Source organism: Drosophila eugracilis, unplaced genomic scaffold, assembly GCF_018153835.1.
Source record: "Drosophila eugracilis isolate 14026-0451.02 unplaced genomic scaffold, ASM1815383v1 contig_2011, whole genome shotgun sequence".
Taxonomy (NCBI): Eukaryota; Metazoa; Arthropoda; class Insecta; order Diptera; family Drosophilidae; genus Drosophila; species Drosophila eugracilis.
In genome coordinates this window covers 55,703-66,890 of record NW_024572880.1, presented here as the reverse complement: position 1 = coordinate 66,890, position 11,188 = coordinate 55,703, and the positions used below count along the sequence as shown (strand labels likewise).

General features: G+C 50.5%; 1 pseudogene; it reads right to left on the bottom strand.

The window, feature by feature from the left end:
• Nucleotides 1–718: 718 nt before the first annotated feature.
• LOC121529867 lies at nt 719–7,424 on the bottom strand (annotated as a pseudogene).
• Between the last annotated feature and the right edge of the window lie 3,764 nt (nt 7,425–11,188).

The window sequence follows — 11,188 nt, the reverse complement described above, 5'->3', positions numbered from 1 at the left end:
CGCCGAGCTTGCGGCTTCTCTACGAGGTGCAGCAGCGAGTGGTGATCCTGACCACACGTTCTACAGCAGTCCCCACGCCGGCACGATCCGTCGGAGTGCTCGTGACCCAGGCAGTTGGAGCAATACGGGTTCACGAGAACCGCCCGGAGCCGCTTCTCGGCGCTGAGACGTAGAAAGCGCCGACATTGCTTCAAAGGATGGATCCCTCTGCAGACTCGGCATCGGTAGGACTGTGTACCTCGAGTACATCTGCTCTCCAGTGACTGGGCGCTGCGTGGACGTGGCGACATCGTGCTGAATATGACTGGCGGAACTATGATGGAGAAACAAAACACCGTTATCAGAATTGGTGTGAAGTTCGACTTGGAATTACGGGCAGAGCTACGAGACAGCACAATGGACAGGGGCATTGGAAAGGAAGAAACGCATAATTATTGTGTGCAGGCGGACGCGTCCATCGGAAGAAGGACGACCTTAGCGACGGGCCGCTTGACGAGCCCTCGCGCGGTGCGGATGTCAATCACGCGTACATGGCCATCGGATCCTGGATACACCGCGTCAATCCTGCCTAATCACCACTCATTGGACGGAAGGTTGGCCTCCTTGATGACCACCATATCCCCGACGCGGAGATTGACGTAGTATCCCCCTTTAACTCGGGTTCGTGACGAGAAGAGGACCTCCCACCAGAAAGTGCCCAGGTGTAAGAGCCATCAGATCAGCAGGGTCTTTGGACATTGGTGCGAGCGGCCGCGAATTTAGGCACGCCTCGATCCTCGCCAGGAGAGTAGCCAGCTCCTCAAAGGTGTATTTCCGTGTGGCGGTGGACTTGTAGAACAAGGTCTTGAAGCTCTTGACGCCTGCCTCCCACAGGCCCCCCATGTGGGGGGCTCCCGGATGAATGAAATGCCAGAGAAGCTGCTGGTGACTATAGGCACCTGTCACAGCCCCTTTTAGGCTCTGGAGAAAATCGCGAGATAGCACGGCAGCTGCCCCCACAAAGGTCTTCCCGTTGTCCGACTGCACTTGACGGGGGCATCCTCTCCGGGTCACGAACCGAGCGAAAGCCGCCAGAAATTTCTCGGTCGTAAGGTCCGACGTAGGCTCTAAATGGATGCCCTTAGTGGAGAAGTACACAAACACCAACACATACCCCTTTGTGATGAGGCAGGCTCGCCCCGTATAGTTCTTTATCTCGAAAGAACCGGCATAATCCACACCTGTGTACGTGAATGGGCGCGAGAAGGACGTCCGTTCCTTCGGTAGCTCTCCCATGAGTTGCGTCTGCAACTTCTTCTTGTGGATGACACATACCTTACAAGCATAGACGACGGACTTGACCAAATTCCTCACCCTTGGAATCCAGAATTTGGCCCGAATCAGGCGGATCATCAGCTGATTGCCACCGTGCAGCGTGATGCGATGCGTAAATTGAACAAGGAGTCGAGACAGATGGCAGTCGTATGGAAGGATTATCGGATGTCGTTCGTCGTATTGGAGAAGTTCAGAGGACGTGACCTGGCCGCAGGCTCTCATAAGGCCTTGCGAATCCATGAAGGGGTTCAGATTTTGAACCGGACTGGACGCTGATACTGGACGCTTTTCGCTTAAGCAGCCCATTTCAGAGACGAAGTGTCTGCGCTGAGTGACGGAAACTAGAAGACGTTCAGCCGACGTAATCTCATTAGCAGTCAGGTGCTCTTCAAACGGAGAGCGTATCTACCGCGCGCGCTGGATGAAGCGACAAACATAGGCAAGGACTCGTAGTGCCTTGTCACGTGTGGAGAAACGTTCAAGGAGATCTTCGGGGGGCGCCTTCGCGACATGGACCTTGACTGCTCGCTTCTCGAGTTCAGTCACGGGGGCCTCGTTGCCTTGAGTGGGTCACTCGCTGCGAGGCCCTTGCAGCCAGCCAGGCCCGTGCCACCACAACTGGTTATCCGCAAGGTCTTGTAGAGCTACGCCTCGGCTGGCGAGGTCCGCAGGGTTCTGCTCGGAGCGGACATGTGCCCATTTCTGCACGTCGGTGAACTGGGCGATCTTGGCTACCCGGTTGGCCACGAACGTTGTCCACTGACACGCTGGCTTCTGCAGCCATGCGAGGACAATAGTCGAGTCCGTCCAACAGTATGGGGCAGATGCGGGCCCTGGCATCTTTGGCAGAACGGCGGTGGCCATTTCCGACAGCAGCAAGGCGCCGCACAGCTCTAGCCGAGGGAGCGACACCGTTTTAACTGGGGCCACTCGAGTCTTTGCCGTCAGCAGGTTCACTATGACCGCAGACCCAGCCTCGACACGGACGTAAATTGCTGCGCCGTACGCCTTCTCTGAAGCGTCGCAGAACCCGTGATGCTCGACCCTTAGGTGTGGTCGGAACGCGACCCATCGAGGAACACGAATCTGATCGAGCACCGAGTAATTCTCCAGGAAGTCAACCCATCGCTGACAGAAATCTTGAGGGAGGGCGTCGTCCCAAACCAGATCCAGAAGCCAGATGTCCTGCATGAACATTTTTGCCCGGACAATCAAAGGAGCGAGCCAACCTGCTGGATCGAACATTTTGGCAATTTGGGAGAGGACTTGGCGCTTCGTGAAGGACGAGCCACAAGTCAAATCTGGCGGAACAAAAAAAAACTCATCTCTCGTCGCTTTCCAGCGCACGCCGAGTGTCTTGGCCGTGCTCTCCGCATCGATGTCGAGGAAATCAGCACGAAGGAGGTGGTCGCTCGGAATGTCGGCCCGGATCGCCTTGCTATTCGACGTCCATTTCCTCAGTGGAAACCCTGCTGACTCTAGGGCGCCCTTTAGCTCCCGAATCACCACTTGGGCTTCGGTTTCGGAGTCTACCCCCGCGAGAACGTCATCAACGTACATAAAATGCCGGATAATTTGGCTTGCCTGCGGGTACTTCAACTCTTCGTCGTCAGCGAGCTGCTGCATGACACGGATCGCTTGGAACGGGGCACAGCGGAGCGGAGTATGCTTGGGGTCTACCCAAATTTGCCGATACATCTTCTCGATGTCGGCGTTGAAGACAAACCTAAAGTATCGCCACTTTAGGATTTGAATCGTCAGGTCGGATTAAAAGACCGGGCCCGCGTAAAGAATGTCGTTTAGACTGGTTCCGTTTGCGGACGGGCTCAAAGCATTGAAGACTACCCGCACCTTGGTGGTCGTGCTTTCGGGCTTAAAAACGGCATGATGTGGGAGGTAGTAGGTAGCGGAACTGCTCGTGGGAGAGACCTCCGTCATGTGGCCTAAGTCGATGTATTCCTGTATTACCGAGTCATAGCGGGCCTTAAGGGGCGGATCCCTCTTCAGGCGCTGCTCATTTCGTAGGAACTGAGCAAGAGCAAAGGCCCGTGAAGCCGACAGCTCGGGGTCGCGTAAGGGGAGCGTCACAACGTACTTGCCACACTCGTCTCTTCTCGTCGTCTGGACAAAATTGTGCTCGCAAACTGAATCCGATTCCGAATTAATCTGTGTGGGCATATCCTCCACCTCCCAAAATTTGGTGAGGAGCTGATCCAGCGAGTCACCGAGGCTACGGGCAACTCGTGTGGAAAAAACGGACACGCTGCGAGGGTTGGCTGGAGATAATGGGCCTGTCAGCACCCATCCAAAAATGGTTTCCTGACCGAGAAGTGACCCGCAGATGTTAGCCCTGGTATTACCGAGAAGAATGGACGGAAGAATGTCAGCTCCTATTAACACATCGACTTGGGAGCTTTCAAAGAAGTTGGGGTCCGCCAGGGGAATGTCGGGCAGCCCCTTGAGACGATCCCGCGGAATCGGATATGATGGCAGATTTCCTGCCAACTGAGGAAGAACGTAAGCCGCAGTCTCGAATTGCAACCCGGGTCTAGACGGCGACCGAATGGATAAATAGCACAATTTAGTAGACTGCGCGGAAATGGTCTGATTAAGACCGGACACTTGGGCTTGAATAGTCTTGAAGGGAAGCTTGACAAGGTTGAACAGTCGTTCAGTTATGAACGTCGCTTCGGACCCTGAGTCTATCAGTGCTCGTGCCTGGAAACTGCACCCCAGATGGCACACGTTGATAAGGGCAGTGCCCAGTAGGACGGCTCCAGGCCCGGAGGCGAAGCACACCTGCACATCCGACTGATCCTCTGAGCCGCTTGTGCTTCTGGCAGGTTGTGCGGGTCGAGCCCTTGCTGGAGTAGGCGGACTTGGAGCGGTAGCGAACGGATTGCCGCGGTGCAGGAGGGTGTGGTGTCGGCTGTGGCATGTGAAGCAGGTATGGGCGCTCGTGCAGTCTCGCTGCTGGTGCCCTCGGGCAAAACAGTTCAAGCATAACTGACTCCTCTTAATGTAGTCGGAGCGCCCGTCCACGTTCATTTCTAGGAAACGCGGACATAAGCGGATAGGGTGGTTCTCCCTCGAACAGAGATCGCATCCCTTTTGGCCCGGAGCCACTCGAGTCTCGTACGAATTGAGCCTCCGTGCAGGGGCAGCAGGAAGTCCCGACCTTGGCGGAGATTGCCCGCAGCCACTAGGCCTCTTGATGGTGGTGGAAGTCCGGGGAGTCGTGGAATCGCCCGTCTGCTTTATCCACTTCATACAAGGAAACTGACTTAACTTAACTTAGCATAAGAAAAAGACGATCGCCGACGGCCGACCGCTGCAGTTGGACCCGAGAGAGCAAGAGTGCAAGATTGTGCAGAGAGGGGCGAGGGCGGATGCGCTATTCAGCGTTTATTTAATAAATAAACACTATTTAATATCGTTGTGAAAAAAATACAATAATTGCTTTTTAACGTCATTTGGGCGCATGCAAAACAAATCCTGTTAGATAAAAAAATTACACTGAAAATTCTTTAGATAACCACTCCTCTAAATATAATATGTCTTTTGTGTCAGCTAGTTTCCCACCCACGTCGTCCGGGCGCATGAAAAACAAATCCTGATAGTTTAAAAAAAAGACAGCCCTTGAGGGGCAGCAGACACCGCACGCCTTGTCGTTCCAACAGCTGTTTTTAAGTTCGGCAACAAATTTCAGTTTTTGCAGAACGATGGAACTTGTAGGTAGTCGAAAACCAGCCTCGTTGATCAAAACGCTGCAGCTGCCAGCCTCCAATGGCCACCTCATCGTTGTCCTTATTGTTCCCTTATGCTTTACGAACTTTCCCTCTGGATCGATCACCTTGTTCTCCACGTTGCCTTTAGCACTGGATGACACATAGTAGTCCTTGTCGTAGGCAGAGATTTCCAGATCCAGTGAGACCTCGATGTCTTGGTACTCCTGCAGTTGATGGGTCATATCTTCGCGCAGTCGAATAAGCTCCTTCCCGATCTGAGCCACCTCTTGACCGTGACGCTCGGGAGTGTTATCTACTTTCTGAACCAATTTATGTACGAGATTAAAATCGAGAGTCTTGGCATTAAGACCTTCAATACGAACACGAGTCGAGCGCAACTATCCGATGGACTGGTGCGAAGAGTTGGATGTGCGTGCAGCGGCCTCTTGCAGTCGACAGATGCCCTGTGAGTGGATCTGATTTTTTAACGACAGCTTCTTATGTAGGCTCCGAATTGTATTGCACAAGTCAAATCCCGACAGTGTCTCATGCTCTAGGGCCTTGCGCGTGTCCTCGAACTGCTGGCGCAGACGATCCAACTCCTTGGTCATATCGTTCAGTTCATCAGTAATCTACTTCTGATCGAAACTGCCCAGCTTTCAAAGAAGTTGGGGTGCGCCAGGGGAATGTCGGGCAGACCCTTGAGACGATCCCGCGGAATCGGATATGATGGCAGATCTCCTGCCAACTGCGGAAGAACGTAAGACGCAGTCTCTAATTGTAACCCGGGTCTTGACGGCGACCGAATGGAGAAATGGCACAATTTAGTAGACTGCGCGGAAATGGTCTGATTAAGACCGGACACTTGGGCCTTCATAGTCTTGAAGGGAAGCTTGACAACGTTGAACATTCGTTCAGTTATGAACGTCGCTTCGGACCCTGAGTCTATCAGTGCTCGTGCCTGGAAACTGCTTCCCAAATGGCACACTTTGATAGGTCAGTGCCCAGTAGGACGGCTCCTGACCCGGAAGCGAAGCTCACCTGCACATCTGACTGATCCTCTGAGCCGTTTGTGCTTCTGGCAGTTTGTGCGGGTCTAGCCCTTGCTGGCGGACTTGGAGCGGTAGCGAACGGATTGCCGCGGTGCAGGAGGGTGTGGTGTCGGCTGTGGCATGTGAAGCAGGTATGGGCGCTCGTGCAGTCTCGCTGCTGGTGCCCTCGGGTAAAACAGTTCAAGCATAACTGCTTCCTCTTAATGTAGTCGAGCGCCCATCCACGTTCATTTCTAGAAAACGCGGACATAAGCGAATAGGGTGGTTCTCCCTGGAACAGAGATCGCATCCCTTTTGGCCCGGAGCCACTCGAGTCTCGTACGAATTGAGCCTCCGTGCAGGGGCAGTAGGAAGTCCCGACCTTAACGGAGATTGCGCGGAGCCACTATGCCTAACGTCGTTGATGGCCTCCAGAGTCCGATGGCGCTCTGTCAGGAAGTTATCTAATTCCTTCCATGTTGGAAATCCGGCCTTATTATGTACGGATTGCTCCCACATAGAAAGTGTGCCTTTGTGGAAATCATAAATACCAGGAGACAGTCCCAAGCCTCAACATTGATGGCGGACATTTCTATGGCTGTCAGACAACTCTGAATGGTGGCTTGCAGCTCCCTCAACGCGACCGCGGACTCTTGAGAAATAGCCTGGAGGTTGAAAAGGACCTTCAACTGGCTATTGACTAACAGCCGCCGATTCTCAAAACGGTCTGTGAGGCTTTGCCACGCTGCGACAAACCCCTCATGGGTAAGCGGAGCCTTAGCAACAATGGCGTGTGCGTCACCACTTGTTTTGGACAGCAAGTGAAACAAATTCTCTACCGGGGTGAGCCGCGAGTTTTGGATATAAATGGCCGTAAACAAGTCTCTAAAGGTGGGCCACCGAAGGTAATAACCCGCGAAAAACCTCGGTATCCACTGGAGGTAACCGACAGCCTGTAGACGCGGGCGTGTGGACATTGACGGAAGCCTGCGTGGATTGGGAGGCAATTTTCTCCCGAAGCTGGGCAATACACCTCGAATATACGGAGTAACAGTAGCTGTACTTCGATTCCAGCACTGCTTAGGTGGCCGAATTGTCGTCGGACACGGCGAGCAAATCGGAGCAGCTCTCATAGCACTTCTCCACCTTCTCCCAAAGTGCCCGAATTTGGTCTCGATGGACTTCGCACATGTATTGGGAGCCTGTTTCTGGGCCTCCCGGGGTATTGATGTTGGCCTCAAATTGGCTAATTCGATCTGTCGTAGCGATGAACTTTTTCAGCGCCACTTCGACTGCACTTTGAGCCATTTTTACAACAGAGCAAGTCTGCCTCTGTGTAGGATCGGGGATTGTACTGACGGATTCGTCACTCTTTGCCCTTGGAATGGCCCCGGTCGCAGAAAATATATGGCATGCATGCAAGTATGTATATATGTAAGGTCACGTAAGGCCTATAGTTGGCACAGTGGAGCGTTGATAAGTGGACTGTATAACTGGAGGAACAGAAAGCTGTGTGGTGTAAAAAAAAAACACTGATTGGGAAAAAAATATTACGCCAGCGGCGGACTGTTCGGTGAATTTAGGAATTTTTGGAAATAATTCACACCGGCTGGCCAATATTAATTATGCCTTATTTTTGTCACCACACAATTTCACTGTTCACTTGGTCAATTTTTCGCGGATTAATTGCACCAAAAAAAATTTATGTTTGTATGTGTGTATATTATATGTATGCACATATGCCTCGACCGTTGGCAAGCGAATAACGGAATAGCAAATAAAGGAGGGGCCGAAAACGGCGACACACAAAACGGAGTCGGATGGAAAAATGTGCAGAATTTGAAGACGAAGAAGAGTAGAAAATCTCACACTGCCGTTGTGTCGGAAAACTCGGACTTGGAGTTGACACGGAAGGACAAAAATCTTGCAGCAGCGTGAACGAAATTTAATTTTCGGACCACTGCTGAAGACCGGCAGAGAGACGGAGATGAAAAAAATTTCGTACTTATCTTTTGGCGGAACACTGCCGGGAACTGCTGGTAGAAAAAGTATCCAGAATATCCGGCTCGAAGAACCAAAATGTTGTAGTGGGGCGGTGTTGCCACAAAAAGATACCTCTTGGTTGTAGAGAAAATGAAGTCGGGGGCGTCGTGGAGGAAGGCCGTCAGCTTTATTCACTGCATACAGAAAAACTGACTTAACTTAGCTTAGCATAAGAAAAAGGATCGCCGACGGCCGAGCGCTGCAGTTGAACCCGAGGGAGAGAGAGTGCAAGATTGTGCAGAGAGGGGCGAGGGCGGATGCGGTCTTCAGCGCGGGTGCGCTCTTCAGCGTGGATGCGCTCTTCAGCGTGGATGCGATCTTCAGCGCGGATGCGCTCTTAAGCTCAGATGAGCGGCGTCACAATGGCCCCTCACCTAAACACAGAGCATGAAGTAATACGTCAGAAGATTATCTCAGTACTTTCTCATAATCCGATTTTAATTATCTTCGATCCGAAATATCGCAAAGAGCTGCATACAGATGCAAGTAGGCGAAAAGTAGACGGTAAGCCTAGAGTGATGAGCGCGACGAAAAATATGTTGACAGCGGTAGAGATAGATGAACGTTCCTGGCAGGATGCACTTAGTGAGGTACAGTTAGCCATGAATTGTACGACGAACAGGATGAAAAAGAATAGCCCCTTGGAATTATTGATTGGAAGTGAGGCCAGGCTAATGGGCTTATTGCCAGGCTCAGGCCAAAGGAAATATTGAAGTTAATGCGAGATATGAAAAGAATCGAGTTGATAAGAATAAGGCCAAGATTTTAAAACATAAGGTTGGGGATCATGTATTGCTTAGAAGTGAAGAACGGCATCATAGGACCTTTTGTGGTTGTCGAGTTGTTGGAAGGTAATCGATACCTGTTAAAATCGTTGAATAGCAAGCGAACATATAAGTATTCACACGAGAGTTTGAGGAAGCTGCCGGACGAGCAGACTTCTGATAAGACTTTTGATAAAAGTGGCGATGGTGAATAAGACACTTATAGTTATGCCTGGTATGGATAATATTGTGTGGTGTAGTTTGGATCTGAGTAGATTATGGCATTAAAGGTGCAAAGCGTCGTCAGGGGCAGCGAGAACCTGTAACTGTGGCTTGATAACGAAGGTAACCAAATGGGCGGGTTTACGCAGAAGAGTACAAGCTGCTGAGAGAGAGTTATACCAGGTCAAGCCGAAAGCACAAGTGTAGAACCAGGAGTGTTCTGCCATGGCATGTGGCGCGGTTGACTGGTGTGCCAAGTTTGAAATGACTCACTGTATGATGTGAGAAAGCGAGATAGCCGGCGAAACCGACATTTGATAACGCAGTTTATGAAGTGTGAAGACTATTTGTTTTCATAAGAATGATGTTAGGAGATGAAAAAGATGAAAAGAGAAATGAAGCAAGAATGGTACCAACCTAGTTTTACAGTACGCACACGAGGACGTGTAAAGTCAGGAAGGCCCTGTCGAAGATGTCAGGACTGAGATCGAGAGAGAGTGCCGTCTCAGCCGAGTGTGGCGCGGTCGGGTGTTGGGGTCTCTGAGAGAGAGAGAAATCAAAAAGGGATGGACAATTGGATGATGCAATACTGCATGGCGAGTGCCATGGGAAGCGGGCAGAGGGAAGCAGAGTTCAGTTTGCTCTGAGATCGAAGATGGAGAAGTGTTAGTAGTTGAACGTGACTTACTGCACATCAGTATCAAAATGCAAGAAGAAGAGCAGCAAATGTCTAAGCCTCTGACATATATAGATATTCTAATGTTCATTATAACCATTCTATATGATGATAATAAATAAATACTATTTAATATTGTTGTGAAATAAATACAATAATTGTGTTTTAATTTAAATTAAATCGCTACTCATTCTATATAATGATAATAAATAAACACTATTTAATATCGTTGTGAAAAAAATACAATAATTGCTTTTTAACGTCATTTTGGCGCATGCAAAACAAATCCTGTTAGATAAAAAAATTACACTGAAAATTCTTTAGATAACCACTCCTCTAAATATAATATCTCTTTTGTGTCAGCTAGTTTCCCACCCACGTCGTCCGGGGGCATGAAAAACAAATCCTGATAGTTTAAAAAAAAGACAGCCTTTGAGTGGCAGCAGGCACCGCACGCCTTGTCGTTCCAACAGCTGTTTTTAAGTTCGGCAACAAATTTCAGTTTTTGCAGAACGATGGAACTTGTAGGTGGTCGAAAGATCGGCCTCGTTGATCAAAACTCTGCAGCTGCCAGCCTCCAATGGCCACCACCTCCTTGTTCTCCACGTTGCCTTTAGCACTGGATGACACATAGTAGTCCTTGTCGTAGGCAGTGATTTCCAAATCCAGTGAGACCTCGATGTTTTGATACTCCTGCAGTTGATGGATCATATCGCGCAGTTGAATAAGCTCCTTCCCGATCTGAGCCACCTCTTGACCGTGACGGCCGGGAGTGTTATCTAGTTTCTGAACCAATTTATGTACGAGATTAAAATCGTGAGTCTTGGCATTAAGACCGTCAATACGAACACGAGTCGAGCGCAACTATCCGATGGACTGGTGCGTAGAGTTGGATGTGCGTGCAGCGGCCTCTTGCAGTCGACAGATGCCCTGTGCGTGGATCTGATTTTTTAACGACAGCTTCTTATGTAGGCTCTGAATTGTATTGCACAAGTCAAATCCCGACAGTGTCTCATGCTCAAGAGCCTTGCGCGTGTCCTCGAACTGCTGGCGCAGACGATCCAACTCCTTGGTCATATCGTTCAGATCATCAGTAATCTACTTCTGATCGAAACTGGCCAGGTTGAATTTGCTCAGTTCGTACAAGCGGGCATTTCCCTCAGCAGTGATGCATTCCTTGGTTTTCTTGTCCAGACTTCAGCTCCTCGTTCTCCTCCCACAGACGCTTGCTATCGACTTTGCCACGGAAAAGATCCTTAGCCGTACCATACAGAAGGCGACGGGTCTCCAGCAGCTCAGCCTCAAACATGTTCTTGATATAAGTCGTCTCAGGCGTCAATTCTCTGTCTCCACGTTATGTACAAGGTCAATATAGAAAGCCAGACGATCGTTCCAGTTCTGCAGCTCAAC